The sequence below is a fragment of the Chelonia mydas genome, chromosome 9 (genome assembly GCF_015237465.2).
Source record: "Chelonia mydas isolate rCheMyd1 chromosome 9, rCheMyd1.pri.v2, whole genome shotgun sequence".
Classification (NCBI taxonomy): domain Eukaryota; kingdom Metazoa; phylum Chordata; order Testudines; family Cheloniidae; genus Chelonia; species Chelonia mydas.
The window spans coordinates 25,838,203-25,855,695 of NC_057855.1; the positions used below are offsets into that span (position 1 = coordinate 25,838,203).

The following is a 17,493-nucleotide window of genomic DNA, read 5'->3' on the forward strand; positions in this document are numbered from 1 at the left end:
GACTGCATTTAAGCACATACTTAAGTGCTTCTTGCATAGGGATGCTTTCCTTAATCAGGTCCCAAATAACTAATTGTACCACAAAGTTGTGTGGTGTGAGCCTGGCAAAAAAGAAGTAGAATATTTTACATTGATGGTGCAGTCCAAATCCAGTGCTGAAATATGATGGCACAACTCCCACTGAAATCAATGGGAGTTGTGCTGGCTTATTCTAGGGTTGAATTTGGCCTTATGTTTCTCCGTAGAACCCATCAATATGGAAAAACTTCCCACAATTTTCCAGTGTCCTGGGAGATCATTCTGTACAATAAGGACTTGCTTGTCTCTTTCCTCAGGATTCCAAGCCTGAATTAATTAACAATTAATTAATTAGCAATATATTGTTGAAATAGTAGAAGATTTATAAAAACTGGACAATAAATTTTAATTTTAGCTCAAAATCCACCGTGTGTGTGTTTGGATTTGTTCCTCAATGGTAGAATAACATTGTGATACAGTATACTTTTTTCCTTTCTGCACTGTGCTATTAAATCCCACTTTTTCTGAAAGAGAAAATATATTATGTCTAAAGGGCAACCAAAGTAACAAATGGCACTTAAATTGTTGAATTAAAGGGAAGCAATTGTTTGCTGAGTTCTAATCAGTTATTCAGTTTATTAATTTGAGATAATTACTAACCACTTCTTGGAGACCAGTTGGTGGGGGGGGGAGGTAAACTGTTCAGAGATTTAAGCTGTATTCAAGGTAGTTTGTTCATTTTCTGAAACACTAATTAAGTCAAAACTCCTACATTTATCCATGTGATACAAGCAGTAGTGCAAACTTTAATTTTATTGTGGCTCTAGCAATTTGGGGGTGTTTTGTTACCTATCTCATGAAACCATCATGAAAGGCTCCAACTCATGATTTTTCCCATATTCAAAATATTCATCTCCTATTCTTGTCAAAGAGGGCTGAAGCCATCAAGCTGGTCACCATTTCCCTACAGTCTGCATGTGGAGGTGAGGCTACCCTTAATAAAGTTGGCGGCCACCTCTCACCCTTTTCAATTAAATTAAAGCCAGGCCCACAGAGAAAATAGCTGCCACTCTGTGGTTCAGGGGATTGGATAGGACTCAGGGACTGTGAGGAGCAGCAGAGACACCGTCAAAGTGGAGTAAGGGGGAGCAGGGCACTGGGGGGGATAGGAATGAGGCTGAGGGGGGTGCGGAGGACAATTATGGGGTGGGGGGGAAAGGAGGAAATAGAATGGTGGTAGTGGTGGGTAAGAGGAGCCCCTTCGGAGAGCTAGGGGAGGCAGCGTTATGTTTGCAATGATGCAAGAAGCAAGTCCAGTCCCACCAATTTCACGGCTGGGCACATGGGCAGAGCTCTGTGTGAGAGCCTTAGGGCTGAAGAGACACATCTGTTCTGCCACTGAGCTCTTCTGTCATGGATGGCCCTATACCAAAGAGAGAGTTCTGGGGCAGTGGGAGTCAGGAATCAGGGAAGTGCTGCTGGGACCCGGGTAGAGAGAAGTCTTGGAACAGCAGGAGTCAGAGAAATGTTGTTGCTGGGTCAGGATATGGGAACTGCTATCCATTTCCTATGACTCTGTCAGTGGTGAGGAGAAGGTAAGTGGAGTCTCCACCTGAGCAGCCACAGAGAGGCATGCATTTATGTGCAGGGAAGACTGACTTTTCAACCTGAAATTACACACACATTGGCAGAAGAAGAGAGGGGAGTCAAAAAGTCAGAAGACAGACTAAAAAACCATAATATGACTTTTTTTAAAAAAAAGACTCAAGATTTTGGGGGGGGGCAATCTCATGGTTTTGAGGGTCTGACTCATGATTTTTGATCTCTTGAAGTTGGTAATATCATACTATATTTCAACATCTTCTGAAAAATATGCACAAATTCTGCAGTAAGCTCCAGATAGGCAGACCCATGAGCCTGTGCATGGATCCATTACAATAAGTAAGATTATTATTAAGCATCTTAGTTAGCTAAATAAACAAAAATACCAAACAACTGATTATTTTCATATTCAACACTCACAGCATCAACTATTTTATATAACTTCAGGATGCAGCAGATGCTTCCATTCATACTTGCAGGGAGGGGGACCACAGTAGGAGGTTTTTGATTCAACAGTCCATAATAAAAAGATTAAAAATGCTGGCTTTCATGCTGCAAATTAAATTAGGCTTCCTGGTTAACCCCACATTGAGTTGAATAGAAGTGATTCAGGTTGTTCCCTCAAGAGGACAAAAGGTTGTGAGGCTTACAAGTTCTCTACATCCTGTAGAGCTACAAATATTGAGGCCAGGTCTATACTACAGACTTCTGCTGACATTCTGGTGTTGGTCGGGGTGTGAAGAGGTGTGCTTCCTGGCTGACATAGTTGTACTGGCAGAAGTTCCTAGTGTAGATGCATCTATAGCAGCAAATCATTATAGCTTGTTTCGCTGATGGAGGAACCTTTCCTCTTAGGGTAACTGGCACGTTGATTAAAATAAAAATACAACATTTTATTAGTTGAAAATGACCTTTTGAGCATTAAAAATCTGCGTTTTATTAAGTATTCGTATTTTATAATAGAAAGTATTTGTGCATTAATTATTTTATAAACAATAAAATTACTCTGGGCTTTGTATGTATGATCTGATCTCACAGGATTTCCTCAGCTTTTTAAGTAAAATCCTCAGTTAAGTCTATAAAAAGGCCACATCCCTTAAGAGACCATTTTTTATTAGTCCATTCTATGGTTGGTTACTTATTACACGTTTCAGTGTTATAAGGTTTTATATACTGATTGATTGAGGCCTGTTGAGACACTTACCGTGCTTGCTCTCTTACAAAGGCCCCGTTACAGCAGTAGTTATCCCCACCAGTAGAGAAATAACTGTATTCATCATAAATTGATTAGTTTTATTACAGGTTAAATACAGCTTATGGCTGTTTACCCCAATAACAGATTGTCTGCCAATTATAAAAACTGACTTTTTATTATTAAAAATTTGTTACACTCCACAAAGGTTCTCACAACAAATTTTTGGTGGTTTCAGAGTGTGGCCACCAACCCTTGCTGGTGGCTGCTCTGACAATTTCCCTACAATACTTAATTAACTTTAAGAAAAACAGATAAATATGCAAATATACATATCCAAATCGTTGTAATTTATTTATGTAGAATTTTTTTTGCAGACTCAATGATAAAAATAATGTACAGTTGTTTCTAATCTTTACTGGATCTAAACAGAATAGAAATACAAATAAGGTGCTTTGCACATTCTTGTCTTTTGTTGTTGTTTGCTTTTTTTTGGGTGCTTTTTAAAAAAAAACTTGCTAGGCAGTAAGTCTGCTGTTGCAAAAAGTAATATTTGTATGTTTGTTAATATCACTTTTCACAGCAGACTTACTAGCTAGCTGGGAGGCTGTGAAAAGTGATATTAACAAACATACAAATATAACAGGTTTCAGAGTAGCAGCCGTGTTAGTCTGTATTCGCAAAAAGAAAAGGAGTACTTGGGGCACCTTAGAGACTAAGGATGCGCAAATAAATTTGTTAGTCTCTAAGGTGCCACAAGTACTCCTTTTATTTATAAAAATATAAATTTTCACAGCAGACTTACTCAGCTCTGGCAAGCCAGGAGACAAATTAAGCCCCGGATGGGGAGACGGGTAGGGAGTCAGAGGTGACCAGGGGGAATGAATGGGGAGCTGGGCAGGGATGATATGGGGGTTGGTGAGCCAAGGGCTGGCATCCACAGCCAGGGTCCAGGGCCAGAGCCTGAAGCCCCACAACCAGAGCCTGCTGCCTGCCACTCCAGGGCTGAGGCCCAAAGCCAGAGCCCCACTGCAACCAGGAAGGTGGTGAACTCACTGGCTGCCTCTGATGTTTGTGATTCCAGAGGGGGGCAGGGCCCAATCCCGGCTTTCCCCCCTTCCCTCCACAGTCACTGCCCAGGAATGGTGGCTGCATTTGAGAAACGTTGCGGAAAATAAAGTAAAACACATACAGCCCATTTCTTCCCTCAGTTACATGCTTGCAGTCCTATTGATAGCAACGGGGCGGTACAGGTGTAGGTGAAAGCAGAGTTTCACCCTTATTCTTATTGGGGAGACTTTTAAAAGTCCTAATTTGAAGTAAAATAGCAACACACAAATCAAATGAATGGACATTTGAGGCTTAGGCTCTTTAACTTGTGCTCTGCGACCCAGATATTCTAGTATTCAGGTTTCAGAGTAGCAGCCGTGTTAGTATTCTAATATACAGTATCACATTAAGCCCTGTTTTAAGACCCCTCCCCTCCCCCGCAAAGCCTACAGCACACTTACGTGAAAGAATGAAAGCATGCAATGTTGATGCATTTGCCTACATAGGCCCAGATCCAATACCCCTTACAGTCAAAGAAAGAGTTCCTTTGACTTTAAAGGGCATTGGATCTGGCCCCATTATCAGTTTCAAACTCATTACGATAAAGTATTTTGGTGTGAGTTTGAAGGGTGCTATATACATTCAAATTCTATTCCATTCAAATGGATTGGGTCACTTCACACTTTGGAGGGATTAATTAGGAACACAGAAATTACTATTTGACAGAAAAAGATCTAACACGTTGTGTCCCAAGGCGGCAACTTTGGTTCCATTTTACTTAAATATGCCTGTTATAGTTCAGTGGCGGGAGTGTGCTCAGCACTGTATGAGATATAGTCTCCACCCTGAGGAGCATAACATGTTCTCAGACTGTCTACAATTACACCACTGCAGTGCTTAGTGAAGACATTACCTACACCAATGGAAGAGCTCCTCCCACCTCCCCAAGAGGCAGTAGCTATGTCCACAGGGGAAGCCCTTCCATCAACATAGCACTGTCTATACCGGGAGTTCAGTCCATATAACTGCGTCACACAGGGGTGTCGATTTTATGTCAGTTTTGCTGACATGAGAGTGTCATGTACCAGGGCTGAGAATTTTACTGGCAAACGTAGCCAAAAGTTGAAATACAGTGAGTTAGATTTACATATTGGCTGTTGAGCTGGCCGTAGTGTCACAATGGGAGTAGCTGGGTGTTGAACACTTATGGTCCTTATGTAGGTACCTGAATGGGTGCTGAAATCTTTTGAAAATCTGGTCCCAATTGTGGTTGCCGAGTACTTGCAAAGATGCCCCTGAAATCCAGTCCCATGTTTTACACTTTTCCCACTGCCTTCTATCTCCCCTCCCTCTTCATCGCCAAACCAAACATTTATAGTGGAAATGCGGGCAGAACTCTACCAAATGGTACTGGATGTCACAATAATAAAAACACCCCTTTTCCAAGCTTCCATGATCTTGCCTAGAAAATCATGTTTAAAAGATGCACTTTTGTGCAATTAAGTTATGTGCTTACTGTTTGACATATTGTTCTATATTACAACATGTTCAGATCAAAAGGGGGAAAAAGAAACCACCAAGATTTTGCAAGGGAAATCTCACAGCTGGCATCCTAACATTTCCATATAGCATCTCAGAGCTTGTCCACACATTGCATTATTCCTGATTAACTCCATGTATGGACACACTTATTCTGAATCCAGAATAAGAATGCCTTGTTCCTGTTTAGTTTATCACACTGGGAGTGAGTTGTCCCTAAGTGAAACTGCTCTGTTTGCTCAACAGCATAGATAATCAGAAAGTAGCCAACGAGATAAACTGATAAGTGACTCAGACCAAAGTTACTGCACAGGGCTGTAATTTGATATGTTTGTAGTGTGAACTGGTTTCTCTCCTGACTCAATGAGCTCTCCCTTTTGCCAGCCATCTCCTGAGCAAAAGCTGATTAATGCAGAGTCATCCTTTCCCTGTCCCTCTGTATTTGCAAATCCAGTGTGTCACTGGGAAGGGCAGCCTTGACTGTAGCTCCTTTCTTAAAGAAGGTTTCAGAGTAACAGCCGTGTTAGTCTGTATTCGCAAAAAGAAAAGGAGTACTTGTGGCACCTTAGAGACTAACCAATTTATTTGAGCATAAGCTTTCGTGAGCTACAGCATCCGATGAAGTGAGCTGTAGCTCACGAAAGCTTATGCTCAAATAAATTGGTTAGTCTCTAAGGTGCCACAAGTATTCCTTTTCTTTTCTTAAAGAAGATTCCCCTTTTCAAATGCTGTGTACTGTATGCTCAAATCTCACTTTCAAGACATCATAGTGAGCTGTACTGGGTGTAAGAAAGAGGGTGACACATTCTGGCGAAATATTCCTGTTATTTAAAAGAAAAAAATAGTACCCTATTCAGAATCTGATGTAACACACACCCTCCAATCATACAATGCTGCCACCCAAATGATCTTAACTACACTGTAAAAATAGTCTACCCTGCCAATACACATTTCATTTGAGCTCATTTGGATTTGGTATTACAATGCTATATAATATTTCTTTATTATGCATATGCCCAGAAGTATGTTTATACTCGCTAACGGCTATGTAGTTTGTGTGGGAAGATACCTTAGCAAGTTCTATCTCTATATTTCTCATGAATATTAAAAATCCCTCCTATTGACAGGACCAGTGGCTGAAACAAAAAGTGATGGAGATTAGGGTTCATTGTGGATAAAAATGAATTTTGTGTTGGATGTCTAGATATTCTATTGAGGAGACCAAATGCAAATAGAGCATTTATCCATTCCAACTAGGAACAGTTGTTAATTTATATGTTGGTGTGTGTGAAATGTTTTCATTAGTTTGTCAGCTTGTTGGTCCATATGTGTAACATTAAATCAGCACTTGCATGGAAACAATTCTGTTGTACATTAACAAAAATCATTGTAATAAGCCTGAAGAAAAGTCTATGAAGTCCAAAAATAAAGATTCCAAATATAGCAAAATACCTTTTATAGAGAAATTTAATCTTTAGTAAACCAACCTAATTCTCAATTACTGAGGGACAATCTCCACTCATTGATATATTTTGCTTTCCACAATCAAATCTCCATACAGCTTTTCATGAGTGATGTACCCGAGTATTTGGATTCTAATATCTAAACTGTATTGTTAAATCTATTCACCAAATTTGGGTTATTGCTAATTACGTACTCTATGTATCATATGACTTTTAAAAACTAACTTTGTATTTGTGGATAATCTAAGCACTATACCCAGATGTACAGATACTCTTTTCTCAACCTATGTATTATATAATTTTTTTAACATTAGCTTTAATAAAAATTTTAAATCTGTTCTACACAGTGATCATCAATATTGTGCCATGTTAGCAGCTTTTGCACTGCTAGCATAGAGGCAGCTGCAGGACTGTAACATTCAGGCACAACAAAGCATGATTCACAGAATTCCCAATCTGCAGTTTCTGAAATATATATTTTATTCCTGTAACTCATGACTGACAGCAACAAGTTTCCCCTAATTGGACCCCTCTGATCAAGTGGCAGTGATGAATAAAGGCCTGCAACCATATTATCTTGGACTGCGATCTTGTCTCTCATAAGTTAAGTGGGAGTGGGATGGGATACCTTCAAGCAAAATTCAGGTACTGCACCAAGTGGTGTGTGAGTCAGTAGGTTATGCTCTTCTTTCTGAGTCACACTGTATGAGGAGATGAAGTGAGCTGTAGCTCACGAAAGCTTATGCTCAAATAAATTTGTTACTCTCTAAGGTGCCACAAGTCCTCCTTTTCTTTTTGCGGATACAGACTAACACGGCTGCTACTCTGAAATCATAGTAGATGTTCTCATCTTTTGCCTGTGGCATAAAATTGAGGTCCTCCTGAGCATAAGGCTGCCAACCCTCCAGGATTGTCCTGGAGTCTTCAGGAATTAAAGATTAATCCTTAATTAAAGATTGTCATGTGATGAAACCTCCAGGAATACGTTCACATCAAAACTGGCAATCCTATGAGCATTTGTGAGCATTGACAGGTTCAGAACTTTTTCCAAGAACAAAGGTGTTAGCTGAGAGTCATATCATGTAGTCACTTTCTAACTACAGAAGGTAACTCTCTAACACTGGAGATATTATCCCACCCAAAACCTAGTTGCATTTCAATGGTGAGTAAAATGCTTGGGATTACTGTTAAAAAATAAGGTGCATTAAGTTTCAAAGTAGTGCTGATGAATCATTAACCTGAAGAATGGGGCCTAAAGTGGTGGGGGCATAAACAAGGGATTGGTAGATGAAAGGTGCACGTGGAACCCATTTCCTCAACTTTAGGCTGGAGGGAAGGGCGAATCAAAATACATATCACTACATTTAGAAGCAAATTTTTAGTGGAAAATTTTGAATGAAAAAATAATTTGTTTCAGCCGAATACTGAAAAGTTTTTTTGTTTTTTATTAAAAATTCAGTCAAACTTTTCTGTGGACATTAGACACCGTCCATGGAAAATTTTGTTTAGTCACAAACCCAATTTTCTGTCACAAAAGCTTCAATAGAAAATTTTCTTTCAGCCCTAATGGCAACTGAATTTTCAAAATATTAACCAACTCTTTTCTCCTTCTAGCTCCAATTCTCTGGCAGTTGCCTTCCAGCCCAGCTTATTCACTTTGTCAGAAACAACAAGGAGTCAGGTAATTTTTCATTATAAATCTCCTCACAAAGTCTCTCATTTCTTCCACCCAATATGATGTACTGTAATACATTGACCTTACTTATACTCCTGGCCTCCTCATATACTACATTTTCAGTAAGGGGCTACCAGTTAACAGTGTGATTACTATTATTTGTTGTTGGGTTACATTTCTAAACATTGTCCAGCCCTTTGGTATTAAAAGTAGTACATAAATAAATGCAATATAATGGTCTGTAAAAGTGAGATTCCTATTCAACAACATTACTTTGCATTGAGCCAATGGAGTTACACCAGGGATGAATTGGATCTTTTGTGCTTTCAAGGGTATTTACATAAATCCCATTGTTCTCTTCTGACAGATCAAGAAGGATTTGCTGAATGACTGATTGTTCACTGCCCTGCCTTAAAGTGTTCCCTCCATAATGCCCATGAGCCAACTCAAGGAAAGAGTTAACTTTTAAGGAGGCTTCAGAATGGACTGCAAAGCATTACTCTGCTGACAGTGGCTATCGAAAACAAGCTGTATTTTCCATTGAATGCATCCGATGAAGTGAGCTGTAGCTCACGAAAGCTTATGCTCAAATAAATTTGTTAGTCTCTAAGGTGCCACAAGTACTCCTTTTCTTTTTGCGAATACAGACTAACACGGCTGCTACTCTGAAAGCTGCACTTTGTATCTCTGGGCTTAACAATGATCACACAGCAGCCAGCACACAATCTAAGCTTTAAAACCAAACAAATGTATAGTCTAACAACCAAGGTCTTTCCCCTGCTTTTATGATCACTTACTGACAATAGATCCAATGTTGTAAGAGCAGCGCAAGATGGCAAGTTCCCATGTGAGCATATTTTTGTTCACTGTCTGAACTTGCTGCTACATGATTTCATTAAGAATGATGTCATTATTAGAGATCATCTGGCAGAGGCTCACAAAATCTGCACACCATTTTTAGTCGCTTGGTACAAGCTTGTAAAATACTTAGGGCTTGATCCTTCAAGATGCTGCACACCTTTAACTCTCAGTGAAGGCAGCAGCAGTTCAAGGCACACTCAGTCTTTTGCAGCATCAAGCCCTTCAGACTGCAAGAGAAAACCAGCCTCCTCATCTACACAAAAGGAAGCATCTACTCCACTGAGCTGGCTTTTAATATACTGGAAAGGTTGCAAGCTCAGTAAAACCTCTGCATACTATATGGCCACCTGGTCATCGGAGGTGTATGGAATAATTGTGCTAGATTTGGCAGCTATTAGAGTTGACCATGTGATAGGTCAGTGAAAACCATTTTAACATTACTTAAATAATCCCCTTTATCAGGCAACCAAGCAGCACACTGAAAGGATGGCACTTTTTCAACTCTGAAACTTACGTCTCATTTTTATATAGTAAAATAATATAAGAATTTGTAACCTGAAGAGTTCTTTCATTACGTTAGGTAAATTAAAACAATCAAGTTTCCATAATCATACTTTACACTTGATTAGCACCTTCTATTTGAGGAACTTGAAGCACTTTACAAACACCTCTACGAAGCACCCCCTATTTACAGATAGAGAAACAGAGAGGTTAAGTCACTTGCCCAAAGTAATACAGAGAGTCAGTTGGCAGTCACAATAGAATCTAAGTCTCTTGATTCCTAGTCCTGTGCTTTGACAACTGAACCATGCTCTTTCAACCATGAGTTAAAGTGCCATGGCTTGTGACTTAGATGCATGCCGCTTCTGGCTGGTCTAGGCTAGGGGGGATTATCTTGGCTGACTGTATCACCAACAACCTCATTAAACACCATCTGGACTCTCAAGACTCCTACTGCTGGGAAAATTAACATGAATGTGGTAGCAAATCAACCCTTGCAACACCTGGGCTCTGCTGCTAACCCCTCTCAGTCTCGCTTCAGGCCAACCCATGGCTCATAAACTATGTCAGTTGCATTGATGGATGATCTTATGACAGTGGACAGATAAGAAATAATGATGCTGATGATACTTGATCTATAAGCCACTTTTGATATGGTCATTCATGAGAATGGAGATCCACACGACTTGGGAGAATTTGACAGAAAGATGGCTATCATCACCCACAGAACTAGGAATTTACTATGATCTCACTTAAACCCTAATCCAGCCATTGGCTCCACATGGGCAGACCCCCTGTCCCTATGTTGAACCCCACTGAATAGAGTTATCTGCAGGATTAACGCCTTACACCTCGTTTACATACAAAAGTTGTACCACTTTAATTATAACCGCACTTTAAATCAGCATAGCTATTCCCATACAGGAATGCTGGGATAAGACACCTTAATACCAGTCTAAATACATCCACACTAGGGGTTTGTACTTGTATAACTATATTAGTTAAAAATAAATATCACTCCCCTGCCCAACATAGGAATACCAGTCAAAATCTGTGTGTAACCAGGAAAAACTCCACTGAGCTCAATCATGTAAAACTGGTAAGAGCTCAGAATCAGGCCCATGGAACCAGGTGCTGAAATTTTTACTCACATAAATTTTGACTTCAAAGGGAATTTTACCAGAGTAAATATGGTGTAGTAATATAACTTCCGGATCTGACCCATGAGACCAAAAGGGAACAAATCTACACGTTACTTCCTCCACAGAAACCCTGACATGTTCATGTGGATAGCATTGATTTCTTTATATGTGGTCCATTTGTTACCAACAAACAAGATTTGCTGTAAGTCATTGCCCCTTTGCATCTTGGATCCATTATAATTAAACTTATCAATTAGCCTGCTCATTTTGGGATCTCTGCTTGCCCATGAAGAAGTCATTGTACAGTATGTTGTGAACTTCATGGTAAAAATTAAATAGATATGATGTTCTGACATTTTAAACAAACTATAATTTAGAGGCTCACAGGGAATTTCTATTTTTATCTGTGCAGAAGTTAACTGGGTTCTCTCCTGTCTTTGTGAGAAGGCTCTTTCTCTTTAGCAGTGAATTAAAAGTCTCATGCTGAATTAGAAATTAAAAGTAGATGTAGCAGTGAGAAATGTACTTACAAGGCAAAATCCTTCAAAGGTTACAGGTGTGAGAACTTGATGGCTCAGGGTAATGGGATAAATTGTCAGTCTGAATCCACCTCAACTTGTTAGTTAGTGAATAAAAGCAATTACCATCTAATGGTTGCTAAGAAACAAGTTAGTGATCAGTCCATTTAATAGATTCATAGAATTTAAGACCAAAAGAGACCGTTAGATCATTGAGTCTGACCTCTCGTATAACATGAACCATAAAATTCCATCCATTTACCGTACTTCTGTATTGAGTCCAGTCATGTGTGTTTGACTAACGTGAATCTTCCAGAAAGGTATCCACAGTCTTGGGAGAAAAAGTTCTTCAGAAGCACAGGCAGTTTCCCAGACACACAATATTAAAAGCTCTATCCCAATGTAAAGGAAAGGTAGAAAGAACAGTAAGCTTCCATCAGGAGCTTTTTAATGACCTGAAAATCATAAAAGAATCATACAAAAAGTGGAAACATGGGCAAACTGCTAAGGATGAGCATAAAATAATAGGACAAGCATGTAGGAACAAAGTCAGAAAAGCAAAGGCACAAAATGAGTTACACCTAACAAGGGACATAAAAGGCAATAAGAAGAGGTTCTATAAATACATTACGAGCAAGAGAAAGATGAAGGAAAGCGAAGCTCCTTTACTTAGTGGGGAAGGAGAGCTAACATGGACAACATCCGTGGTCCTGCATCAACATAGGGGGCTGGACTAGATGAGCTCCTGAAGCCTCTTCCAGCCCTACATTTTTGTGATTTGAAGAGAGTGAGAAATGGACACTCCACCACTACCTTTGGTAGTTTGTTCCAGTGGTTAATCACCCTCACTGTTACTGAACTATACACATTTCATAGAATCATAGAATATTAGGGTTGGAAGGGACCTCAGGAGGTCATCTAGTCCAACTCCCAGCTCAAAGCAGGACCAATCCCCAACTAAATCATCCCAGCCAGGGCTTTGTCAAGCCTGACCTTAAAAACCTCAGAGGAAGGAGATTCCACCACCTCCCTGGGTAACGCATTCCAGTGCTTCACCACCCTCCTAGTGAAAAAGTTTTTCCTAATATCCAACCTAAACCTCTCCCACTGCAACTTGAGACCAATACTCCTTGTTCTGTCATCGGCTACCACTGAGAATAGTCTAGATCCATCCTCTTTGGAATCCCCTTTCAGGTAGATGAAAGCAGCTATCAAATCCCCCCTCATTCTTCTCTTCTGCAGACTGAATAATCCCAGTTCCCTCAGCTTCTCCTCATAAATCATGTGTTCCAGCCCCCTAATCATTTTTGTTGCCCTCCACTGGAAGCTTTCCAATTTTTCCACATCCTTCTTGTAGTTTGGGGCCCAAAACTGGACACAGTACTCCAGATGAGGCCTCACCAATGTGCTCTCCACATTAAGAAAAGTATCACCACAGTTGGAGTTTTTATTAGCACAGGTCAGATTGATCCTTCTTGCAAAAAAAACCTCATAAGAGAAGGCCAGTAAACTCAGTGGCATTCTCCTTGCAGCTCCAAGAAAGCTACTCTATCTTATCTAATATAGCTAAAGGTTTTCCTACAGGGCCCTGCACTGCACTATCTAGCCACCTCTGAAAGGACCTTAGAACCTCATGGTTCCTGGGGGTCTTAAAAGAAAGGATGCTGTAGGTCTGTGGAATCTGAAGTTGGCCTGCATGGCTCCATTGGCCTAACATCCCCATATATTGTCACTGTCACAGCAGGTTAATTTTTAAAGTCTTTTTATTATTCCTCTTGATGACTTTCATATGAAGAATCCTCCATCATCAGGAGACAAATTGATGTTGATCTGAAGTGAACAGGCTGGCAGAGAAAAAGTCACTAATATGTTATTCCATGTGGTGTAACTCTCAGGTTCACAGGAAACAGAAGTGTTTAATTCCCTTACCCTGCAAGGCATGTCTTACTGGTTATGGCTCTTTTCTTTTAGTTTGGGTGGGGCTGAAAAGAAATAATTTGATTGTTCTTGGCATCTCTCAGCTGACTCGGTCACATATAGGATAAAGGTAAAGTTTAGTGACAAGATTTTTATGGAGTGCAGTAAGTAACGATTACTGTAACGTATGAGTCATATTTGAATTCTCTGTGCCAAATTCATACCTGGCATAACTGCTCTGAAGTCAGCACCTAGATACTACAATTATTGGACTATAAATACCACAGATAAAATGAGTCATTCCAGGGATGAATTTGCCCTCTTCTCTGTTCCATATACACAGGAAAGAAGGCCCTTTCCATGAGCATAAGTGACTAGGCCTTGTTTGTATTGTACAGTCTTGTTTAAGGAAGACTAACTGCAAGGGCCCACATGTAATACCTGGAACGTTGCACAAGGTAGGTGTGGTCCTGACTTTATCTAGAGGAAGCCATATATCGTATGGTGTGATTGCTCTTACCAGTAAACTATGATTCACAGATGCAAAAGATTTACTTTTACAGGATGAGATCACTGATCCATCAAATCCAGTATCCTGCCTCTGGCAGAAGCCAAAACTCAATGCTTTAGGGGATGGCAACCCTGTGCACTTAGCCACTTGAGTAATGCTGAACATGGTAGAAAAATATCTCCCTGTAGTGATACACATGTGCCCTGAAGCCCTCCCCACCTTAATATGCAGAACTGTAAATTGTTATTATTGGTCACATAGTTGTCAAGCTTCTATCAGAAGATATTACAATAAATATCACAGATTTCATTTCAACCAGTTCTATTCACTACCAACATGCTGCTAAAAATAAGTATAGGATTAAGAGCTAAATTGGGGTTTAAGGCACATACTGTGTGTGGTGCGGCTTGTACCCCAAATGGGCAACAAGAGGGTTGTTGGGTCTGAGAGGTCAATTATGCTACCTGGCTGCACCCGGAGGGTCAGCCAGGCTTCATTAAAGATAAAGCCCAGCTGTTGAAGGAGCTGAGAGATATATAAAGAAAGGAAGCACAAACTGGGAGACGGCTGCAGGAAGAAAGGGAAAGAACCCTGAAGTGCCTCTCTGAGTAGTAGAGTGGAACCTGGGGAGATACAGAGAAGTCACTGGGGTGAAGCACACTCTGGTAGTGAGCACTGACAAAAGGGTAGGACCTGGATGGATTAAATGGTTTTCATCTTGGATTTTGTTTCTCTTCTGAGTTTGAGTAAAAGATTCAAGGGAGAGGCCCTGGGGCCACTACGCTGACAGAGGAGTGGAACGGAAGAAGAGTCCTTGACGGGCAGAAGATGTCAGATTGACAACTAGAGTGATGTGGGACAGTCTCCATTTGAGACACATACCAGTTAAAATGGCTGGAGATCTGACAGGGGGCAGACCACTGTGGGGCCAGAGCAGCTGTTGACATGTGGTGCTAGATGAGGAGAGCCTGCCCTGACATGAGAGGGTGTGAGTCCACTCTCCTACGCTGTGCTATATGCTGCTCTGAAGGCATGGTGCTCCGGTGGAGGATCTTGGAGTGGAGGCATTGTACAGCAGGAGAGTGGCTACCTCTACAACCTGTAGAAAGGTGCAAGCTGTGCTAGTTGGTGCAGTGGGGACAGGGCCCTTGCCCCATCCCCTTCCCTCCCACTACAGGTAGGCTAGTCTGTGGAGAGTACCACCATGAGTGCCAGCTTTATGCAATCCTCATGCTCTTGGCATATAGGGGTAGCGATGGTGCCCAACCTCACAATTCCGCACCAACCTCTGCACAGTGGCAGAAAGTGGGCAGGTTCTTTGTGCCCACCCCCTACTTAGTGCCCAACCCAATGTGGGAATGCTACTTGGTCCTAAGATCAAAATTACAGATGCAAGAGTGCTCATAATTTTAATGATATATATCCTTGCTGGATGACTTTTAAAAAAAAATCTTACCTGCTGACTAATTTGTTAGATAATGATGCGCTCCTGTTAGAAGTAACAACTCCATTTTCTCCCATCATCAGTACAAACCCAAGCCCTAGATTAAAATAAAGCTATAATCATATGTAATTAACTTCTCCCACTTTTCTACTAATTAATTTAAAAAACCCAACATCTGAAAACCTATTATCTCAGTGCAATAGGCAGTGCTAGAGGAGGAGAGGCGAACATTGAATCAAAGCAGACGTATCTTATTCTTGTTGATGATCTTGGTCTGCAGAAAAATATCCCTAGCTTTGATACACCTCAAAATCAGAGGTGGTGGCAGGGAATAGTTAGCCTTACTGTCCTATAGTTAACATTGTTTTAGGAACTGTTATTATTTATACAGTGCTTAGCACCATGCAGACATGGAGGGAGACGTATAGCTAAATTCACTGCTGCTCTAAAGCAGGATTAACTGTATCTGTGCCTTGACTCATTGATAAGGAGAATTGTGCACAAGTACGGGAAACCTGTTCACTGGCAGTGTGGCTTTTGAAGGACATTTTAACAGTCAGAAATATGTCCGCATGAAAAAAAGGGTGATACTCATAGTCTTGATGTGACTGTCATGATAAGACCATTATCGTTTTACACCATATGCATACAGGGATAGACTGTGCCTAGTTTGGTGCAGGTATGCTGGTGAGGATGGAGCTGCAGGAGTGTGCTATCTGCACATACTAAGACCAGGCAGAATCTTGGTTTGAATGTTGAAGACATTTGCATGTGACCAGAAACTCCTTTCAGCATGGCAAGCACAAGGAAATGGACCCGCTCTCCTTCAGCTAAGGGATCTGGGTTAGTGATGGAGAGCACACACACCTCACCCTATTGTGGGGTATGAAGGGTTCTCTATAAAGCTGCCTGGGGGGCACAAGCACTGTAATTTCCCATCTAACTTCAGTAAGAGGCAGTAGCTATTTAATAAATATAATTCGGTATAAATCTCTAAAGAATTTACCATAGTAGCCAAAATGTACTTTTATTGGGGTCTTATTGAGAACTAAAATATAAAAAGTTAGGGATGTGAATTCTGGTAATAGTTACTTTATTTCAAACAGACAAACACAGAGATTAGTCACTTAAACAATAAAATTCTCCTTTGCTGAGGCCTCAACAGTAGACATCAGAATACTGCTCTCATGAGAGTTTTGAGGGTTATGTCTTCCACATAACTTGCTAGATAATTAGTATCTTTGTTTAGACAAGAGTGTAATGGGTTGGAATCTGGACTCCAAACAGCTGTTTCTCAAATCATGCCAAAAATTAAAATTAAATAGTTCTCAATTCTGAGATAAGTCCTTGCAACCTGAATGAATTCAAGGGAAAGCATGATTTCACTACAATGATCACTCCTGACTTTGTAAACCTTTTACAAAAAACACACAAGTTCCCACATGTGAAAGAAACAAATGCTTCTTAAGGGAAGGCAATAAAGATGTAAATGTTAAACATCAGCTGAATCTGTACATCAGTGCTATGTCCTATTGACACTGAACTCTAGTGCTGTTTCATGAGTACTTGTTTTTTTGTTGCTCATTGTGTATTTTTATCAGTAGTCAGATGCTGAGGACAGGGGCGCCATTTAGGGAATTTTGTACCACATTTGGGTGAAGTTTGCTGCAGGAGGAAAGCTGCTGCCCTTCCTCCCCCTGCTGCCCTGCTCCATTGCTATCTGCGGCCTCAGGCTGCCCTAGCCATGGAGCTGCAGCTGGCCAAACTGCTCAGACCCGGAATCAGCCTTCTGCTCAGCTGTGTACAGCCAGGCAGAGGCTGATATTGAGGCTGCCCCTCTCCCCTCCCTGTGTACCCGATCTGTGCTGAGCTGGGATCTGGGGACAGGGAGCCTGTCTGTGCTGGTTTCAGAGTAACAGCCGTGTTAGTCTGTATTCACAAAAAGAAAAGGAGTACTTGTGAGCTGTAGCTCACGCAAGCTCATGCTCAAATAAATTGGTTAGTCTCTAAGGTGCCACAAGTACTCCTTTTCTTTTTGTCTGTGCTGGTGACTCTAGCTC

General features: G+C 40.8%; 1 long non-coding RNA gene across 1 annotated transcript in view; it reads right to left on the bottom strand.

Annotated features, from left to right (window-relative positions):
- Positions 1 to 1,917: 1,917 nt before the first annotated feature.
- LOC122461782 overlaps positions 1,918 to 17,493 on the bottom strand; it is a 114,017-nt gene continuing 98,441 nt past the window's right edge. The window contains exon 3 of the long non-coding RNA XR_006283954.1: positions 1,918 to 2,480. This is a non-coding gene — a long non-coding RNA (uncharacterized LOC122461782). The remainder of the gene's footprint in view (positions 2,481 to 17,493) is intronic.